This window comes from Odocoileus virginianus, chromosome 8 (genome assembly GCF_023699985.2).
Source record: "Odocoileus virginianus isolate 20LAN1187 ecotype Illinois chromosome 8, Ovbor_1.2, whole genome shotgun sequence".
NCBI lineage: Eukaryota > Metazoa > Chordata > Mammalia > Artiodactyla > Cervidae > Odocoileus > Odocoileus virginianus.
Window position 1 is genome coordinate 42,910,811 of NC_069681.1, and position 22,360 is coordinate 42,933,170.

General features: G+C 40.5%; 1 long non-coding RNA gene across 1 annotated transcript in view; it reads right to left on the reverse strand.

Annotated features, from left to right (window-relative positions):
* The window catches only part of LOC139036242 (uncharacterized), a 62,473-nt gene extending 42,262 nt beyond the window's left edge, over positions 1-20,211 (reverse strand). The window contains exon 1 of the long non-coding RNA XR_011488948.1: positions 19,818-20,211. This is a non-coding gene — a long non-coding RNA (uncharacterized lncRNA). The remainder of the gene's footprint in view (positions 1-19,817) is intronic.
* Between the last annotated feature and the right edge of the window lie 2,149 nt (positions 20,212-22,360).

Consider the following 22,360-nt stretch of genomic DNA (forward strand, 5'->3'; position numbering starts at 1 on the left):
CGTAGCCCACCAGGCTCTTCTGTCCATGGAATTTCCCAGGCAAGAATACTGGAGTGGGTTGCCATTTCCTCCTCTAGGAGATCTTCCCTACCCAGGGACCCAACCCTCATCTCCTGTGTCTCCTGCGTTGCAGATGGATTCTTTACCCACTGAACCAAATGGGAAGTCGAGTTCACAATAACCCAGGTTACTGGAATACCTTCTCCTCACCCATGGAGTAAAGCTAACCGTGGAGTAATGCTTTGGAACATAAAACCCAGGGCACTTGAAACACAATACAAGGCTCCTGTAATGATTAACCAACGCACTGCAAGACCTCAAGGGCTGCCCCTCTTACCTCCCTATACATATTTGAGTTCCCAGTGAAGCTTGTCTTCAGGAACAGGGTCTGTTTGTGATACTTGAAGTTCAGATAAATTCTAGAAGAAGGTGGTGATAATAATGAAATTTTAATTTCAATGATTTGTCTATTAGTTAATTTAATTAATTGGGCTAGTGGGTAGCTCTTGAGGGAAAAGCTCTTTATTATGCAGCTAAGGGAGGTTTTATAAGAAACACTGAATTCTTTTTTTTTTTCTTTTAGAAAAAACTTTGTATTTATTTAAATTTTTGGATTTAAAAGTAAAACTATTTTGAGTCAACTTCTCATGTTATTTTGTACTGCTACATGGGACTGATTTTAGCAAAATAAGCAGAAGGCAAATTAATCATAAAGTCCACCAAAATCGACGGCTTTAGTTCTGATTTTGCGAGTTAATTATTATTTTTAATTATTCTCCAGGACTGAACACCACAATTCAGTGTGTATATACCTGCATATTAATTAGAGGAATACCAAATAATGATTGTGAAGTTTTTCCTACACAAATAATAAGGTAATTAGATAACGACCCACATAGTTGACAAAAGACCCCTTTTTCTTTAAGGACACATTTGGAGTTTGAGTTGCCTCTATTCTTCATTCACTAATTCCTAGCCTAGTGAACATTTTTTTAAATCAAGTTATTTTCTTAATTAACCATACAACAGTCCACTCTCAAAAAATATGATAGCTTAAGTATATTATTTTTGCAAGTTGTTAATAACCAGTTTGTGTAAACTATTGATAATGAAAAATAATACAGTTGTTTAACAGATTTTTAAAATATTTAGTCTTTTCTGTCCTTTTTCTCTTTTACTACATAAACTGTTTAAAAAATAAAACTTGTTTGTCATGTTAAAATAGCTGTTGATTTAAATTTTTTTTTTCTTGTCCTGAATGTCAGAATTTCCAGTGGAAATAGTGGCTGGCATGTTAAAGTATGAATAATGCATTAATCCGTAACTGTCTGCCCTTTCAGTCCAAGATGAGAGTCATTGAGTAGAAATAGAATTCAAGATTTTGAGTTCAGACAAACTGCTTCCAAAATCTCTGCAAAAAGAACTTTTTTTAGTGATCCAAAAAGTCTTATGAATTTCTTTGAGAGTAGTATCTAGCAAGCAAAGTCCTAAAATTGATCACAAAGTATCTCATATTTATTTAGCTCCATTCTCAACTACAATCACTTTTTTGGAGGTTACCTAGAAAAAAAAAAGCATGCCCTGCATCTCCATGAACAGCTACTCATCACAACCTTATCATCTTTCTCCCACTCTGGACTTTATATTTCTCAAATGAACAAACTCTATTCCCTTAGTCAACCTGTCTTGAAATTTTTCCTTTATGCCTTTTTTCTCCATCTTCTCCAAATCCAGTAATAAGAAGCTGACAATTATTTCTTCTTGTCATTGATACCTCATTTTAATTCCCACTGTCATTATCTTGGTCCCAGAACTCATTACTTCACAGTGAGACTGTTTTAATAATCTCTTAGCTGATCTTTCTTGATTGTATTTCTGGCCTCTTCAATATTTTTTATATACCACTGCTTTCTTTATGCAGTTTATCTTTGATCCTCAAAATCCTTCAAGACTTCCCCTTCACCAACAAAATAACTTTAAAATTCCCTTGTCTATGATCTCAGACCCTTCGCTTCTGACTCCAATCTATTTATCTAACCTCATGTACTCATTTGTGCTTCCCTCGTGCCTCCGACAGTAAAGAATCTCCCTACAATGCAGGAGACTCAGGTTCCAGCCCTGGATCGGGAAGACCCCCGGAGAAGGGAATGGCTACCCACACCCATATTCTTGCCTGGAGAATTCCATGGACAGAGGATCCTGGAGGGCCACAGTCCATGGGATCACAAAGAGTCAGTCACGACTGAGTGAATAACATGGACTCATTTAACAGACATTTTTGAGAGTTACTCTGTGCCAAGGACTGTGCTTAGGAGGTTGACACATAAAGATGAACAAGGTGTATTAGGACTTCCCTGCCAGTCCAGTGGTTAAGACAGCTTGCTTCCACTCTAGGGTTGCAGGTTTGATCCCTGGTCAGAGAACTAAGGTTTCATATACCGCAAAGTGTGGCCTAACTAAGCAAACTTAAAAAAAAAATAAAAAGGATAAATTAAGTGTGGTTCTTGGTTTTCACAAGCTCACAGTGCTTCTCAGTAAGAGGACATTAGTAACGCTTTCCATGGCCTCCTCCACAATTCCAAGTGCTATATTCTCATCTAGTGACTTTTTATTTCCTCCATGAAAACTTATTTAACCATCCCAGTCCATTTTGGTTTCTTTCTCCTCTGTACCATCAGATTTGTCTGATGACGCCATCAGGAACGTCTGTGCCATCAGACTTGTTTATGATAATGTAGAGGACTTGCTGGTCCCTCTGCCTCAGCTTTATTGAGAGATAACTGACATGTAACATTACGTAAGTTTACGGTGTACAATGTGATGACTTGACACATGTATATATTGCAAAATGATTTAGTAAGGTCGCTAATAATAAGGTTAGTTAAGACATCCATCTCCTCACATAATTATGCTTTTTCTTATATGTGTGGCGAGAATATTTAAGATCTACTTTCTTAGAAACTTTCAAGTAAATAATATATTGTTAACTACAGTCACCATTCTGAATAACAGATGCCCAGACTGTATTCATCTGATAATTAGAAGTATGTATCCCCAGCCCTGGCAATCACCATTCTACTCTCTTTCTATGAATTTGGCTTTTTTTTTTTTGGTAGATTCCAAATGCAAGTGAGATCATGCAGCATTTGTCTTTCTCTGTCTGACTTAATTCACTTAGCTTAATGCTCTCAAGGTCCATCCATGTTGTTGCAAATGGTAGGATTTCATTTCTCTCATGTCTGAATAATATTCCATTGTATTTATAGCCACATTTCTTCATCCATTCATCCACTGAGGTTGTTTCCATATCTTGTCTACTGTGAATAGTGCTGCAGTGAACATGGGGTACAGATAGATTTTCAAGATAATGACTTCATTCCTTTCAGATGTGCACCCTGTACAAACTGTTGGCTGTTTGTGTATCTCCTCTGAAAGAAACGTTTATTCAGGTTCTCTGTCCATTTTTGGTTAGATTATTTGTTTTATTGCTATTGAGTTGTATGAGTTCTGCATATGTTTTGACTATCAACCCTTAATCTGATATATGCTTTGCAAATGTTTTTCCATCCCTGTGTTGGGAAGATCTCCTAGAGGAGGAAATGGCAACCTACTCCAGTATTCTTGGCTGGGAAATCCCATGGACAGACAGCCTGGCAGGCTATGGCCCATAGGGTTGCAAGGAGTCATACGTGACCTGAGCGGCTGAACGCAGAAGCACGTGTGGCATGCAGGATCTTAGTTCCCCAACCAGGACTGAACACAGACCCCGGCCGTGAAAGTGCCAAGTCCTAATCACTGAACTTCCAAGGAATTCCCTAGATGACTTGTTCTTAACCAGGGCTGTTTCACTCCACACAGAGCAGTTAGCAGTGTCTGGAGACAATGTCCATTTATAGTAGTCATGACTAAGACAGTGCTACTGGCATCTAATGGGTAGAAGCTAGGAATGCTAAACATTTGAAAAATGCATTGGACAACCCCCCACAACAAACGGTTATCTAGTCCCAGATGTCAATACTGAGAAGCCCTGATCTGGGAGATTGTTTATCTATGCACACAAGCCTTTTTCTGATTGTGCTATAAGCTTATTGAAGTAGAAGCCATTTACCTCTCTATTTCCTTTCCTTTCTTTAAAAGGCATAGTATATTGGGTTGAATGATGGTTCCCCAAAAGATACATCAAATGTCTGGAATGTGTGAATGTTTCCCTATTTGGCAGAAAAGGGGATCTCTGTAGATGGAGTTAAAAGTCTTGAGATGAGGGGACCACCCTGGATTGTTGAAATGAGCCCTAAATCCCATGCAAAGTGTCCTTAAAATAGACCCACAGGAGAAACGCACAGAGAGAAGACACGCAGACAGAAGAGGCGGAGGAAATGTGAATCCCGAAGCAGAGACTGGAGAGATGGGAGTGTTGAGGCCACAGCAAGACACACAAAGATGTGTGTGTCAGATATGAAGTCAGAAGTTGTAGTGATGCTGCCACAAGCCAAGGAATCCAGGGTGTTACTGACAGCTCCCCGAAGCTTAGAGGCAAGGAAGGTTGCTTCCCTAGAGCTCCAAAGGGAGCACAGCCTCCCTACACCTTGATTTCAAACTTCTGGCCTTTACAACTGTGATAGAATTAATTTCTGTTATCTTAAAGCCATAGTTGGAAAAGACCCTGATTCTGGGAAAGATTGAGGGCAGGAGGAGAAAGGGGCGACAGAGGATGGATGAGATGGTTGGATGGCATCACCGACTCAATGGACATGAGTTTCTGCAAATTCTGGGAAACCATGAAGGACAAGGGAAGCCTGGTATGCTGCAGTCTGTGGGGTCACAAAGAGTGTCACGCAACTGAGCGGCTGAACAACAACAAGCCATCGAATGTGTGGTAATTTGCTACAGCAGCCTCAGGAAATGTATGCATATAGTAAGTACAATGCCTGACCCACAGTAAGTACTTAATACAATTTCATATTTATGGTAGAACTGTCTTGCTCCCTTGAAGAAATGCATTTATATTTTCTTACAGAAAAAAGAAAGAAACTGAAGTCGCTCAGTCATGTCTTGACTCTTTGAGACCCCCTGGACTATAGCCTACCAGGCTCCTCCCTCCGTCCATGGGATTTTCCAGGCAAGAGTCCTGGAGTGGGTTGCCATTTCCTTCTCCAGGGGGTCTTCTCAACCCAGGGATCGAACCCGGGTCTCCCGCATTTTATGCAGTCATTTTACCGTCTAAGCCACCAGGGAGACAGCTAATCAAATGCATATTCTTATAGCCCCATGTAACTTTCCTCAGTGCTACAATGTGTCACTAAACTAGACACATTAGACATATTAGCACATGAATGGACTGTCACCGGAGAGGCCACTCAATGCAATTAGCAGATGTCAGTGTACCAGCTAAAAATTTGTTCGTGTATGCATGCGTGCATGCTAAGTCGCTTCGGTTGTGTCTTACTCTGTGACCCTATGGACTGTAGCCTGCCAGGCTCCTCTGTCCATGGAGTTGTCCAGGCAGAAATACTGGAGTGGGTTGCTATGCCCTCCTCCAGGACATGTTCCTGACCCAGGGATCAAACCTGCGTCTCTTACGTCTCCTGCATTGGCAGGCAGATTCTTTACCACTAGCACCATCTGAGAAGCCGTCGTTTGTGTACATGCGCATTAATTTATTTCAAATGTACACCCTATAGATGTACCCTACTGAACTTATCAGCTATAAAATGTAATGTCGTTTATTAATAGAAGCTAGCTGTGGTTAATGTAGCTTGTAGCAGCATCAGCTTTAATCTCTAGATGGCACTATGTTATAAGGAATCAGCCTAAGATCTGCTACTGCAATTTTCATATAACTGTTTTCTAGAAATGAAGAGTGTCTTCCTACTAAAATCTTCCAAGAAATTTTATATAACACTATGAAAGTTCTATTTTACTAAATGTGGCTAAGCTTGTGATTTTCGTATTACTGTATGATAAAGAAAGATAGTAGAGGGATTGAGTTCTAAAGCATGCTAACCAAAAGAATCTATCAGAAAAGGTTGTTTTCATTAAAGTTTTTTGATTATTCTGAAGATATTTTGTTGGAAAATGTACAAACAAAAACTGAGAAAGCTCTGTTTTCTCATGTGAGAACATTCACATAGCCTGGGACTTTATCTTGGATTTCTATAGGTGAGGATTAACAACCTACTCTTCATTTTAGCTGAAAATATAAATAAGATGACATGTATTCTTTATCCTCATTGAAATTCCACCTTCAGTCTCAGAAGGGATGAGATAAACTACTGGTATCATCTTTTCCTTAACTCTTTTTTACATTCATGACTTTCATTTTTGAAGAGTATTTTTTGCCTTGAGTCTCCAGTGACTTCTAGGAATTAAAGAATTTCTATATTCCTGAAGTCTTTAGTAATTAGATCTTGCTCCGTTTGCATAGGTGGTAAACTCATTTAGTCAATCAAATAATCTCTTATCTTTGTCTTCTCCACTTTCAAAGCATCTCGAACCACTATTAAGGTTCCTTTTTCATTTATTGTTCTGTATTTTAATTATTTGCATGCTGATATTATTTTCTTTGCACGCCTAGGGGGAAGGCATCCTGACTTATTTACCTTTATGGAGATGACATGTGCTTAGTTCCTGTCTTTTAAATTAAATGGGTGTGATCTGATTCAAAGAAAAAAATAGCACATTTGTTATTGCCACTTGTGGCTACATGGATGGACCTAGACATTATCACACTAAATGAAGTAAGCCAGACAGAGAAAGACAAATATCATATAATATCACTAATAGATGGAATCTAAAAAAAAAATGGGTACAAATTAAATTACTTTCAAAACAGAAATATTCTCATAGAAAATGAACTGATATTTACCAAAGGGGAGGAGGAGGGATAAATTAGGAGTTTAGGATTACCAGATACAAATATATATATTTGTAGATATATTTGTAGCAGATATATAGTTTATATATACTATATATAAAGTAGATGAACAAGAAGGTCCTACTGTATAGCACATATCAGATCAGAGAACTATATTTAAAATCATATTTGTATATGAATCACTTCGCTATACACCGGAAACTAACACAACATTGTAAAATCAATTACATTTCAATAAAAAAATAGCTTATTTGTAAATTGCTTCTTTTACTGAACATTTAAAAAACCTCTAGATGTCTTTGATTTGAAGTACACAATGAGGTTACCGAGTAAAAACAGATTTTCTTGATCAGATAAATGATGTGGGGGTTAAATTTGTTATTGAGTAAAATTTAGGGGTATTCCAAACCAATTTATTTGAATTTTTCACTTCCTACATGCAAATGGTAAACAAATCTATCACCAGCCCTACCAACTCCAACCCTTAGTTTTCACTCTTTCTTCAGATCTCAATTTATCTCCCAAATCTTACAGGCAGAGTTCTTTGATTTTTAGAGGGAAGTTACTCTTTTATGTTCCTAGACCACACTGCCCCTCCTATATTAGAGCTGATACCTTGGATTTTCACTGTTCATTTGTCAATGTCTTCTATCATTCTTTAAATTTCAAAGGGGCAAGAACCACGTATACCTAATTGGCCCTTGCATACCCAGCGCCCAGCACAGAGCCTGCTGTGTCATGACCACAGTGCTCACCATGTGAGCAAGAACTGGAAAACTGATTTAAGGATGAAAGCGAAACCTTTACATCATTACCTTTACAAATGTCAGATACGTGTTAATGTGTCAAGAACTATGCTAAACCCAGTAGATAAAACAGTGAGTGTAGTAGATAAATCCTCCTGCCTTCATGGAACTGCTAAAAGATAGTTAAAAATAGCTATGGCTATTAATAAATAAATATTGATATACAACATATAAAATGAGGCAGACGAATGCATTAAAGAATGTTTGAGGTGGTTTGAGGAAGGCTTTTCTGAGGAGATACAATGAGGTGAGGTGGGGGAGGTATCTGTGTTTTTATGGCAGAACATGTTTCTCAGAGGACAGTTAATGCAAAGGGCATGAAGCAGAAACTGGCTTGGCACTTTCCAGGAACACGAAGGAGACTGGTGTGAGTGAACGAGAGAAACAAGATGTGGTTGGAGATGTAACTGAAGAGGAAACCTGGCATCAGATAATAAAGGATCTTGTAAAACCCAACAAGGTCCTCGGATTTCATTGAGAGGAGCTCTCTTTGGGTGGGGATGATGGGGCTGAGGGTAGAAAGACGTGATCAGATTTGGTTTCTATTTGAGTTAGAGTTCTCAGACTTTGCTGAGGGGAGAGACTTTGCTGTGGGGTATGAGGGGAAGGCGGACATCCATGCTGACTCGGTGGTAAAGAATTCACCTGCCAACACAGAAGATGTGGGTTCAATCCCTGAGTTGGGAAGATCCCCAGGAGAAGGCAATGGCACTCATTCCAGTATTCTTGCCTGGGAAACACCATGGACAGTGGAGCCTGGTGAGCTCTAGTCCATGGGGTTGTAAGAGTTGGACACGACTTAGCAACTAAACAGCAATGAGGGAAAGGGAGGCATAAAGGAAGACTGCAGGGCTTTTAGTCAGAGCAACTGGAAGAATAGAGCGGATATTTAGTGAGACAGATTAAGAAATGGAAGTTAACAAGCAGACGTGGGGATAGGAAGGTGTTTGCTTTTAAGGCAGGAGGAAGGGCAGCTAATGTTTCCCCTAGTGGGGGAACAATTAAAGATGCAGGAAAGTGAGGGGACAATTTCAGGAGTGTTCCTTGACTTGAAACAGGCAAGTCAGGTGAAAAGGGTTGTAACCCTACACAAGTGAAGCAGTTGTCTTAGATAGTTCACTTCTTGTGCAAGGATTTAAGGGGCTTCCCTTGTAGCTGAGTGGGTAAAGAATCTGCCTGCAGTACAGGAGACCTGGGTTCGATCCCTGGGTTGGGAAGATCCCCTGGAGAAGGGAATGGAAACCCACCCCAGTATCCTTGCCTGGAAAATCTCATGGGCAGAGGAGCCTGGTGGACTGCAGTCCATGGGGTCGCAAAGAGTTGGGCACAACTGAGCGACTAACAGTTACTTACTTTTTTTTGTTTTGTTCCTATGAAATAAGATTCTCAGTGGAGAGGATAAATGTTAGTGGTTGGAAAAGTTATAGATGGTAGATTTTTAATATGAGATGAATAATGTATCATATATGATATTACTCCAAATGGCTAAAAAGATTCAGTAGCGTTAAGTCTTCGTGATGTGGTTACATTTCAACTCCATATTTTTATTTATTTATTTTTATTTTTTTGACTGTGCTGAGTCTGTGGTGCTCAGGGTTCCTCTAGTTGTGGCACAGGCTTCTTTTGTTGTGGTGCATGGTCTCTAGGGCACACAGGCTCAGTCGATTCAGCAGGTTTAGTTGCCCCATAACAGGTGGGATCTTAGTTCCCAGACCAGGGATGGAACCAGCGTCTCCTGCATTGGATGACCACTGGACCACCAGAGAAGTCCCTCAAGTCTATATTTTTAAACTAACAGAATCCAATGGAACAACAAATAGTTTACCGAGAACTATCATGGTTCTGTATTTAACTTCAGTGGAAACCAGATGATTTAACTATAATACTAAAAGTGAAAGTGAAAGTCACTCAATCGTGTCCAACTCTTGGCAACCCCATGCACTATACAGTCATTAGAATTCTCCAGGCCAGAATGCTGGAGTGGGTAGCCTTTCCCTTCTCCAGGGGATCTTCCCAACTCAGGGATCAAACCCAGGTCTCCTGCATTGCAGGCAGATTCTTTACCAGCTGAGCCACAAGGGAAGCCCATGAATACTGGAGTGGGTAGCCTATACCTTCTCCAGTTGATCTTTCCAACCCAGAAATTTAACCGGGGTCTCCTGCATTGCAGGTGGATTCTTTACCAACTGAGCTATCAGGGAAGCCCACTCACTAAGTCATCAGAAACTGCAGGTATTTTGAATAGCATAGGAATATGGTAGGCTGAATTTGGGTCTGCCCCTTTTCCCCACCTGTGCTCCTTTGACTGAGCTGCTTCAGTTACCCAGATGTCACACACTATTAAAGTAATGCTTAAAATTCTCCAAGCCAGGCTTCAGCAATACATGAACCGTGAACTTCCAGATGTTCAAGCTGGTTTTAGAAAAGGCAGAGGAACCAGAGATCAATTGCTAACATCCGGTGGATTGTTGAAAAAGCAAGAGAGGTCCAGAAAAACATCTCTTTCTGCTTTATTGACAATGCCAAAGCCTTTGACTATGTGGATCACAATAAACTGTGGAAAATTCTGAAAGAGATGGGAATACAAGACTGCCTGACCTGCCTCTTGAGAAACCTGTATGCAGGTCAGGAAGCAACAGTTAGAACTGGACATGGAACAACAGACTGGTTCCAAATAGGAAAAGGAGTACGTCAAGGCTGTATATTGTCACCCTGCTTATTTAACTTATATGCAGAGTACATCATGAGAAATGCTGGGCTGGAGGAAGCACAAGCTTGAATCAAGATTGCCAGGAGAAATATCAATAACCTCAGATATGCAGATGACACCGCCCTTTAGAAAGGGAAGAAGAACTAAAGGGCCTCTTGATGAAAGTGAAAGAGGAGAGTGAAAAGTGGCTTAAAGCTCAACATTCAGCAAACTAAAATCATGGCATCTGGTCCCATCACTTCATGGCAAATACATGGGGAAACAGTGGAAACAGTGTCAGACTTTATTTTTCTGGGCTCCAAAATCACTGCAGATGGTGATTGCAGCCATGAAATTAAAAGATGCTTATTCCTTGAAAGGAAAGTTATGACCAACCTAGATAGCATATTAAAAAGCAGAGACATTACTTTGCCAACAAAGGTCCACACAGTCAAGGCTATGGTTTTTCCAGTGGTCGTGTATGGATGTGAGAGTTGGACTATAAAGAAAGCTGAGTGCTGAAGAGTTGAAGCTTTTGAACTGTGGTGTTGGAGAAGACTCTTGAGAGTCCCTTGGACTGCAAGGAGAGCCAACCAGTCCATTCTAAAGGAGATCAGTCCTAAGTGTTCATTGGAAGGACTGATGTTGAAGCTTAAACTTCAAAACTTTGACCACCTGATGCAAAGAGCTGACTCATTTGAAAAGACCCTGATGCTGGGAAGGATTGGGGGCAGGAGGAGAAGAGGATGACAGAGGATGAGATGGTTGGATGGCATCACCGACTCGATGGACATGGGTTTGGGTAGACTCCGGGAGTTGGTGATGGACAGGGAGGCCTGATGGACAGGGAGGCCTGCAGTTCATGGGGTCTCAAAGAGTCGGACACGACTGAGCCACTGAACTGAAGTGAACTGAAGGAGGCTATGAAGAGACCTAGAGTAGCATTAGCCTGGCAGGCTGAGTGTAGGTTCTAAAGTCAAAAAGACTAGAAATTGAACCCCTGGTCCTCCACTTGGTAGCTGTGTGATTCTAGAAATATTAGTTCAATCTCTGAACCTCATTTAAAAAAAGTAAAAGGCCACTATTCACAAGCCAGGAATATGTGCGCCCGTGCTAAAGCTTTATGTGAGTGATTTCATTTAATCTTTATAACATGTGTATGAGGCAAATACTATTTATCCCTGTATCTTGCTAATGAGGCAGCTAGATTGAAAGATCTGTAAGGATCTAGAGTAAGATCACACATCAAATGGGTGGCGGAAGCCACAACGCTACCGGAGAGGCAAACTACAGATCACATTCTCTTAAATCCTGAATTAAGTCATCTCATTAATAAACATCATGGAAATACCAGACCTTGGATGAAACATCTGAAAATGTCTAAGACAACTCGAGGGCCCATCCACTGGTCTATAATCCTTTTACCTGCCAGTGCTGGGCTGAATTCCAAGATGGCTCCCATTCTAGCGCATGTACCCTGTGTATTCCCTGGGACTGAGAACGTGAGGATTTAATTCCCATGACAGGGTTATGCTGCGTGGCACAGTGGCTTTTAAGAGAGAAAGCTTTTCCAGGTGAGTGTAAGCTAACCATATGATTCATTTAAATCTGGGCCTAGAGGTCAAAGGCAAAGTCAGAGGAGTTGAAAGTGGGAGAGAGATTGGATGGGCTCTAGTGGTGAAAACCTGCCTGCCAATGCAGGAGACATAGAAGATTCGGGTTCAGTCCCTGAGTGGGGAAGATCTCCTGGAGGAGGGCATGGCAACCCACTCCAGTTTTCTTGTCTGGAGGATCCCATGAACAGAGAAGCCTGGCAGGCTATAGTCCATGGGGTCACAAAGAGTCGGATATGACTGAGCAACTGAGCATGCACAGGTAGACTAAGATCATTTTCCTTTTCAGTAAAGGAAAGCCTTTTCAGCCAGATTGTAATAACTTGAGAATGGAGAATTGATATAAGAAAAAAAGACTCAAAACAACAAGTGGTATGGGAAGCTGAACCACTCTGGAAGAAGGCCAGGTGTGATTAACACAGGAAAATGTGTTAGTTGCTCAGTCATATCTGACTCTTTGCGACCCCATGGACTGTAGCCTACCAGGCTCCTCTGTCCATGGGATTTCCCAGGCAAGAATACTGGAGTGGGTTGCCATTCCCTTCTCCAGGGGATCTTCTCAACCCAGGGATCAAACCAGGGCCTTCCCACACTGCAGGCAGATTCTTTACCATCTGAGCCACCAAGGAAGCCCTAATCAACACAGGAGGAAGCACTCAAATGAGCTGGGAGATCTAGGAGTGGATATTGAAGGGTCCTTAGCAAGTTCAAGCTCTTAGATTCCTTGCGGTAGAAATTAAGGATGAAACTAAACAGCAATTCCTGCAGCGGACTGGAGGTATTTAGGGTGGACAGGACCCAAGCAGAGTTGTATTTGATTTTTCTCACATTGATTTTGCCCTTAATATAGATTTATTTTAATTAGGCTCTAATATCTAACACCTCAGTTCAAAATAATGACATTATTTTTGAGTCAGTGCTTCTTACAGGTCATCAAGTCTTTCTGATACTGTCTTCTAAGTTTCCTCTATTTTTCTATTTCTTTTGCTAGCCCCTTATTCCAGGGCTCCATTCTCTGGTGACTGTTTTCTACTACAAACCTTCACTCGGTCATCTGCAAGGCTGTTTCTGTGTTTCTTTGGGCAAGACACACCCTGCCCAAAACTTTCTTTCCTCAGTCCCTCCCGCGCACCTAACTTCTCAGAATTCTATCTCGCCAAGACCTTTGGTTTTTCGTCTTCCTTCACTTTATGCAGGAGGAAACTGAAGCCAGAGTCTTTACTCAATGTCAGAGCAGTCAGGGGGCGAGATAACCTAGACACTATCTCCTGATCTAGTCCAGTGCTTTTTCCATGACACTTTTCAACTTCTCAGAATGGTTTCAGGGCTTTTCACCTGTTATTTCCAACCTCACTTCTCCACTCTTACTCTCTTTAGTTCTCACCATGAATCAACCACTCCAGTCTGTTTTCCAACTGCCCTTGGAATATGTAACTCACCATATTCCACCTAGTCGATGCCCCCTCTTTTCTTCTTTGCTTTTCATAGTTAGAGTGTGCTTGCTGATCACTTGAACTTAAACAAATTTCTCCTTTCTGAATTCCGTCAGCATCTACTGTTTGTATCACTCACTAACACATGAAGTTCACAAGGCACCTTATTTAGATGGTGATGATTCTGAACTACTGGATAACTGTCTTCACTTTCAAAGAAGATTATACATTCCTGGATGATGCCTAGAGTTTCTCTTTCATTTGTAGCCTGCTTCATGTATAGCATAAATAAATAATATGTTGAATTAAATTAGTCTTAGTGTTCTTCTGCACTGTTTACATTCTAAATCTGCTAATATCTGTTGAGGGCTTATTAGTTATTAGGCAGGGGGCTGGCAGCAAGGTGTGGTAGGCTAAACTTCTGTTTCAAACTCACATTCTTTAATCATTTTTTTGAAGTATAGTTGATATACAATACTGTGTTAATTTCTGCTATACAACAAAGTGATTCAGTTATACATACATACATACATACATATATATATATATATATATATACATATATATATATATTCTTCTTTTATATTCTTTTCCATTATGGTTTATCACAGGGCACTGAATGTAGTTCTCTGTGATATACAGTAGGACCTTGTTGTTTATCTATTATATATATAAAAGCTTACATCTGCTAATTCCAGCCTTCCACCATCCCACCCCCAAAACCCTCTTCCTTGGCAACCATTAGTCTGGTCTTTATGAAATGAGCTCACATTTTGGGGAATTTGGGCAAGTAAATGGCTCTGAGATATTATGATAAATACACTGTATAGTAAGTTTGGAGGTTTCACTATTTCTATTACCAATCCATTGATTACAGGAGGGAGGGCCTCATGGTTGGTTTTGATGGTGTGGCTTTTCTCAGATGAGGCTATTGGATAATGCAGGTATTTCACCACGATACATGTTACACTGGTGCCCTGCATTAGCCAGTCCACTATACTCAGTTAACTAGGAAATACTACAGCAAAGCCACATTTTAAAGGGCTTGCTACAGCATGGATCTAATTATTCTGAGTAAATAACCTATCTGCTTAGATGCCTTATTGTATTTTCATTTGAAAGATGCTCTGGTCCAGAGCCAGTTAATTAAAAAATCTATTTTCAAAATTCCAACCACATATGCCTTTACCGTATTGTGAGCAATGTAAAGTTTAGAATATTGGCCCTTCAGAAACATGCTGTAATTTAATTATAATAAATTCTGTTTATGATGATAAATTATAATAAATTATGTTGCTTTGACAATGGCTGCAAATGAAAGCAAATCTTTTCTGCACAATACTTTCTAAAACGTCAAAAAAAAAAAAAAAAAAAAAAGACTGCAGAGTCCGGTTGACAAATTGCAATCAGTCTGAACTAGGGTACTTTAGTACATCATTCAGTATCACTGAAATGTAAAGGCGCTTTGTTAGGATTTAAAAATCGAGGCCTTGGATTTCTACCCAGTTGGAATAACACAGTGTAGCATTGTTAGCTCTGATTCAAGTGCAACTGATCAAAAGGTTATTGAATATTCCTTGTCTCTCAGCCAACCCTGAATGTCTTCTCCCTGACTGGAATATTTGGATCCTGTTGTTCATGAATGCTTATCTTACATCCCATTCACTATCATTATCTACCTTTCTCAGTAATTAGCTAATTACATTTCAAGATAATTAGTTTAATGAAAGTGTGGGAAGTATGCAGTAAGACTAAGTGATATTGTCATGACCTCTACATGTTGATTAAGTGAAAAATAAGCAACACCAGAAAAAGATTTAAAAGAAGGAAGATTTACAATATTATGTATGTTCAAAACATACTGTGTGTTTTACTGAATTATTTCAAATTAGTGCTAGCCTCCTTGGGGTATCATTGCTCCTTGGGGGTATGTTGGGTGTCACAAATGTGAATAATTCAAGCCACTGGGGCAGCTTTTTGGCCCTTACAGATATAATGCTTGCTGCTGCTTGTCCTGTTTATGGATTTCTCAAGTACAAATAGAAAAATATAGGTATGTTTAGATTATTAAAGCAACTATTTAAATAGAGGGACTGCAGCCATACTTGTAGTATTTGTCCATTTTAAGACTATACAAATACATTGAACCTAAATGCTTATATATTATCTGATGCTTTATTTCTTACAACATAGAGATGTATGTATGTACATATGTGTGCCTTTATTGACCATAGCACTCTTTTAATTTCTGTATAAGAAAAAAACTATGCTGGAGATTCTTTCTATCTATAAAGAGATTGCATGTGTGTGTGCTAAGTCACTTCAGTCATGTCTCACTCTTTGCAACCCTATGGTCCATAGCCCTCCAGGCTCCTCTGTTCATGAGACTCTCCAGGCAAGAATACTGGAGTGGGCTGCCATGCCCTCCTCCAGGGGATCTTTCCAACCCAGGGCCTGAACCCGCATCTCTTGCATTTCTTGCATTGACAGGTGGATTCCTTACCACTGGCACCACTTCAAAGCCCATAATGATGTTATTATTCCCTTAATGACAGTCACAAACATGTACCTCTCAGGTTCTCCAACTACACAGAGCATCATTGACTGCTCATTTGCACTGAGTCCCTGCTTCCTAGAGGCTGCTCCCAGCCAAGGAGCAGATAGGCTGAGCCTCTGAGTGAGAGGCTGAGTCTTGCTGAGATTCTGAGGCAGGTCTGTTCCTGGGAGACATGCGACTCCTGGACCAGCTCTACCTTTGGTTTATAGCCTTCTCTTGAGTATTTCTGAACCTTCCTCTGATAGCACAGTCATCTAGGATGAGTTCACCTGAACTTTCTTCCCATTTTCCTTCGGGATCAGCTTTTGGATGGTTCTCCCAGCCTTCTCCAGTTTTCTCCCTGTTCTCTTTCTTGGGCATTTCTCCCAATAAAAAAAAATCCTTGCACATTTAATCTAGTCTTGACATCTTATTCTTGGAGGACACAGCCTAGTAATTAAATCAGATACTCGGGGAAAATTAAAAGCTATGTTTTCAGGCAGTAGAAAACAAGAGGCAACAAGCAGTACAGTTAAAAGGTCACAGAAATGACGAAGTCCTTGATTCAGGTAGGTAAAGGGAAGCTGATATGGAAATGAGAATGCATAATATATTTGAATGCAGTGAGCATTCTAATTGAGTGGAGTACAGAAGAATTGAAGATGGGTTTGAAAGATTTATTGAAATCCAATTATAGAGGACCTCAAATATCTTACTGAAGGATTTGGTTTGTCTTTTTCCTCTGTATTCCTTCTCCTGAAAACGTGACAGCAGAAGGGCTTCAAAGGTTTGAGGATGCTGGCTACCAGCTGATGTTTCTCTTTCCGGCTCTTAGAACAGAGGCATGGAGTTCAGTAGCCCAAGTCCAAGAGGTAAACTATGAAGAGGAACCCTAAACCACCTGGGATTTGGGATTCTGACACCCCAGTAGTTTCCTACTGGAGAGCTTAAGTATTGCACACATACGGGCAACAAAGACTGTTTTTTAAGCTTAAGTCTTACTTCTGTATCAAGAACAGGCTAATTGGCTTCTATCTCTTCCTCCTTCTAAAAATTGGGTTACCCTTGGCAGTGTGTGAATCAGGGTTGAAGAGTTTTGTTTGGCACCCCAACGCAGGCTTTGTTTGGCAACGAGGCAACAATTGTGCTTAAGGGAAACCAGAAATTTAACACCAAAATCAAAATATATGACTGTTTTTGAATAATCGGTTTACTTGGCTGGATTTTCGTTCTTGTATGACTACAAAGCTGGAGTTGAGTAGCAACTGCTCCCTTTGGAGAGGGCAGGGGTTCTTCAGCGTGCCGCAGCACCCACCCCTCCCCGGAGTGCAGCATCTGCTCCAGGCTGTTCATCTGCAGGCCTGTCTAGTATTTGTAGCCTTTTGAGTGTGTGACCCCATCCACATTTCAGCCTCACTTTCTAGATCTTGTCACACTAGTGTTGAAAAGCTCTATCGTCTCAGCCACATGGGCAGCATGTTTTTGCTTTCGGGCAATAGTTTTATGCATGTGAATGAAAACAGCTGAAATGCTTTGAATCTCAGAGAACCTTGCTCTGAGATCCTCCTTACCTGACCAAGACCTGGAAAGGGTACCATGTTCAACTGAGCACCAAGTTGACAATAGAGGCAACTGGGTGTTCATGCAGTTGATATTGAGAGCAATGGTTGCAGACATTTGCTTTGAAGAGTGAGCCAGGTCCTGTCCTCCTTTAGAGATGAGGAAGATCAGGGCTTATTTGAGCATGTATGTGATAGAAAGTACTGTGCAGTATATCATCATGATTTTTCAAAAATTATCGTGTGAGTTTCCGGTATACAACAAAGTGATTCAATTATATGCATATATATTTTTTCTTTTTCAGATTCTTTTTTTGTTATAGCTTATTGCAAGATATTGAATATAGTCCCCTGTTCTATATAGTAAATCCTTGTTGCTTATCTATTTAATGTATAGTAGCTTGTATCTGTTAATCCCATATTCCCAATTTATCCCTCCCCTCCTCTCTCTTTTGGAAACCACAAGTTTGTTTTCTACGTTTGTGGGTCTGTTTCTGTTTTGTATTTAGGTTCATTTGTATTATATTTTAGATTCAACCTATAAGTGATGCCATATAGTACTTGTTTTTTTCTGTCTGACTTAATTCACTGAGCATAATGTTCTCTAGGTTCGTCCATGTTGCTACAAATGGCAATATTTCATTCTTTTTGTGGCTGAGTAATATTCCATTTTATATATGCATTACATCTTCTTAAGCCAATCGTCTATTGATGGGCACTTAGGTTGCTTCTTGACTATGGTTATCATCATGTTATATGAGGTTTTGTCTTGGTTATATGAGGACGTGCATAATCTTTCTTCAAAAGTCCAAAAGCATGCATTAAAAGGCCACAGGAGCCACCTCCTCTGCATCCCAGACCACAAGGCTTACATTTTATTTCCCTGGTCATTGGTCCTACGCTACAGCTCCATAAAGTGCCAGATAATAAATATTTCAAAGCTGTAAGTTTGCCTTTGTGGGCTGGATGATCTTTGTCAAAGCTATTCACCTTTGCTATGGGAGTGCAACAGCAGCCCTAGGCATTATGTCAACAAAGAGGGATGATCATGCTGCAATGATTTTATTTATAAAAACAAGTGGTGAGTGGGATGTGACCAGCAAGTGTAACTTGCCGACCCTGCCAAAGAAGAAAAGGATGCACTTGTCAGCAGCCTTCAAAGCTGCAGCTAAATTCTCTAAGAATTGAAGGAAGTGTCAGAACTCCAGCTACCACTCTCCATATTCCAGGTTTTCTCATTCTCTCCTAAAAACTGCAAGCTTCTTCATATTTCTACAGTCAGCCTTTTTTTCTTCAGCTCTCTCACTGAACTCTCCATCAATCTTGTCCTTCCTGAGTCGCCATAGTTTTTGGTCTTAAACTCTTGATTCTCCCTGGAGCATGCTGGCCCGACAGCCTCTGCAAGTGATAGTAACACCCAGAACACGGCCTCTTATTTCACTAACGTGTTCATGTCCTCAAAACTCAGCATCACTTCAGCTTCCCACTCTTCTTGCTATTCTCATCACCTCCTCTGACATTTCTATGGCCATTATTTCCAACTCTTCTTTCCTGACAAGAATTTCCATTTGTGTGTCCTCCTGCATAACTAATATCCATTCAGAGACCTAATAAACAGCTCAAACCTAATATTGCCCACACTCAGTTCTTTATTTCTGTCCTTAAACTTGTTTCTTCTTTGCCTTCCATCCTTAGAAAATGACCCCACTTACCCTCTGTTGCTTCCTTCTCAAGGTTGTATACTTCTTTACTTATTCCCCAAATTCAAGCCATTGAAACCAATTCCAGCTCTCCCCCTTTCATTATTAGCCTTTAGGCTATTGCACTATCATCTTTTCCCTAGATCCCTGGAGTAACTACCAACAGCTTCATCTCCCGACTCTCATGTTTGTCATCTACACATATTCATAGTAGCCATAGTCATCTTTGAAAAAATAAAGCAGATCACCCCTCCTGCTTAAACATTTGATTTAAAAAATAACAAAATCCTTCTCTTTCTTCTGTTAAACCCTAGCCAGAGCAGACTGTATCACTTGGGTTTCATTTTTAGCATTTTCTCCTGCCTTACTCACCACGGTGTGGTGACCTTCTTTCCACTCAAGCTCATTCCCATCTTAGTGTATTTGCATTTGCTCGATCGTCTTTCTGGATGACTCTTTCCCTTCATTATCAAAACTGGATGTTTCTTGTCATAGAGATTTCAGCCTACATGTTGTCTCCCCAGGCAGCCTGACTAACCAATATGAAGCAGTCACCCTGTCACTCTGTATCACGTCACCATATTATAATTCTGTCCATAGTACTTACCCCCATCATGGCTGCTTTGTTGATCTGTCCTTTTTTGTGGCTCGTCTGGTAGAATGGAAGGAGCAAGAATTGTTTGCTTGTTCAATGACCTTGCCTCTCTGATCAGCTGGTTGTTTTGCTTACTCCTTATTCTCCAGCCTCTTCTAGTTTCCCCTCCGTGGTTTTGGTGGTAAATTACCTTGACTATCATTTCGGCAACGCACCTGCCAATGGTTCTGGTGTCTGTTCTTTTCATCACACCATCCTGGCAAGTCATCATTCCTGGATGAATCCAACGTCTATGCCATTATTCTGCTTGATAAGACTTGCTGGAGAAAATTACATCACTGAGAAGATTGGTACCATTATAAACTTAGAGTCATCACCTCTCCCGGGCTCTCAGTACTGCCTGATAATCTTTATATATTTCCCAATCAGACTCATGCTCGTGTGTGCCACACAATTATTTCAACTCTCCACCCCCTCACTCATGGTAAATGAGCTCACTCGTGACTCAACAGAAAAAATGTTTAAGTCCTGAGAGAGACGCTTCCTCAGCTTTCTACCCCGAAACCTACAAACCCTTCTTCCTTCCCTCCCTCCTGCCACACTGTCAGAGTGCTCCTTTACTAGATAAGGCCATGTCCTTTCTTGTCACATTGGAGACTGTCCTTTCCCCCTTACCAGGATCTGGCGCTGTTCAGTTATTTTCAACTCTATACCTGATGCTTCTTTCTCCTTCCTGGGTGCTCCTCACTCATTGCTCTCCGGAAGTGGAATTTCTTTCAGTTCTTAGCATCCATCCATCTTTTCATGCTCACTCTATGTTCCTGCCTCTTAGGGGATTTTCAGCATCTTCCTCTGTCTGCAACAGTCCTCCCCGCTCCCACCACATCATCTGGTTGATCTGTGTTCCTGTCAAAGTTCAACTTAGATGTCAGCTCTTCCAAGTGCCCTTTTCTTAAGACTATATTATGGCTTCTATCACATTTTGTCTGTCTTCTTTCTTTGTACCATGATAGCTGCAATATATTATTTGATATTTTCCTTGATCCACTGAAAGCTTTAGGAGGGAGAGGTAACCACAAGTGTCTTGTGAACCACTTTATGCACCAAGTCGCTTCAGTCATGTACAACTCTTTGCAGTCCTGTGGACTGTGGCCCACCAGGCTCCTCTGTCCATGGAATTCTCCAGGCAAGAATACTGGAGTGGGTTGCCATCCCCACCTCCCGGGGATCTTCCCAACCCAGGGATCGAATCCATGTTTCATGTCTCCTGTATTGAGTTGTTTACCACTAGTGCCACTTGGGATGCCCCGAACCACCTTACGTTTGTACCTAATACGGTGCCTGACACAGCAGTGACATTCATTCATGGATACTTGTTAAATGAATGAATGAATGCATAAATGAGTAGAAGGAGAAATAGGTCAAGAAAGAGAAGTAGGGGTAGAGGAGGGAGAAGGAAGAAGAAAGGACCACCAAGAAAGAAGGACGTGCTGAAGAAAAGCACACCTTAAGCCTGGAGAGGCTTTGGCAAATGTGTTTATCTCACACGTCCTTTCACTAGGTTGCCTCATGACTTCCAATAAATGGGAGTCCCCTTTCCACCAGGAAGATGCGCCACATTACTCCCTGCATTATCCATAATGCTTGGGTGACAAGTGCTCTGATGAAGCTCATCAAAGATGGAATGACTCCAATGGAGTGGATGTGTCTCACATTTCATTTCCTAGTATAGTTGTCACCCAGTGATTCTGATATTGACCCCACCTCCTTGAGGGTGGGTCTGGGCAGGAGGAGGAGAGATTCTTGCTTTCCTGATACTGGTCATAATATACCCCTTACAATGAAGTTTTGGTTTGGGTTGGAAAGATTAGAGTTTGAGGGTTGTAGTCTAGGGCAGCAGTTAAGAAGATACTGCAATGGATGAACAAAGTGATAGGATCTAAATTATAGTGGTGAGAACTCTGACTTTATATTATTAGATCATGGGTATACTATTGAATATTAACATACAGCTTAAAAACAATTAGAAACAGAGGACTGATTCAAACAGGTGTGTTCTTATGTGTTTCCACAGAGTGATAGGCCGAGAAATTGGTTTTATATATATATATATATATATATATATTTTTTTTTTTTTTGAAAAGCTAGTTTGAAGACATCAAATTGGGTTGTACGTGTGTGTGCTCAGTTGTGTCCGATCCCATGGACTGTAGCCCACCAGGCTCCTCTGTCCATGGAATTTCCCAGGCAAGAATACTGAAGTGTGTTGCCATTTCCTTCTCCAGGGGATCTTCCTGTTCCAGGGATTGAACTCAAGTCTCTTTGCTACAGTTGATCTTTACTACCGTGCCACCTGGGGAGCCCCCAAATTGGATTAGTGTGTAACAATTACATTGATTTAAACAAAAGGGAGCATATTAAAAATATCAGTTTACTAGTTTAATTAGTAACTTGAGGTTTAAGAAAAAAGAGAAAAGAAATTCTTGAATCCTTATTAAGAATTCAATTATAGAAACCTCTGAGATAAATGCTATATGAATTTGATTTTCCTTTTA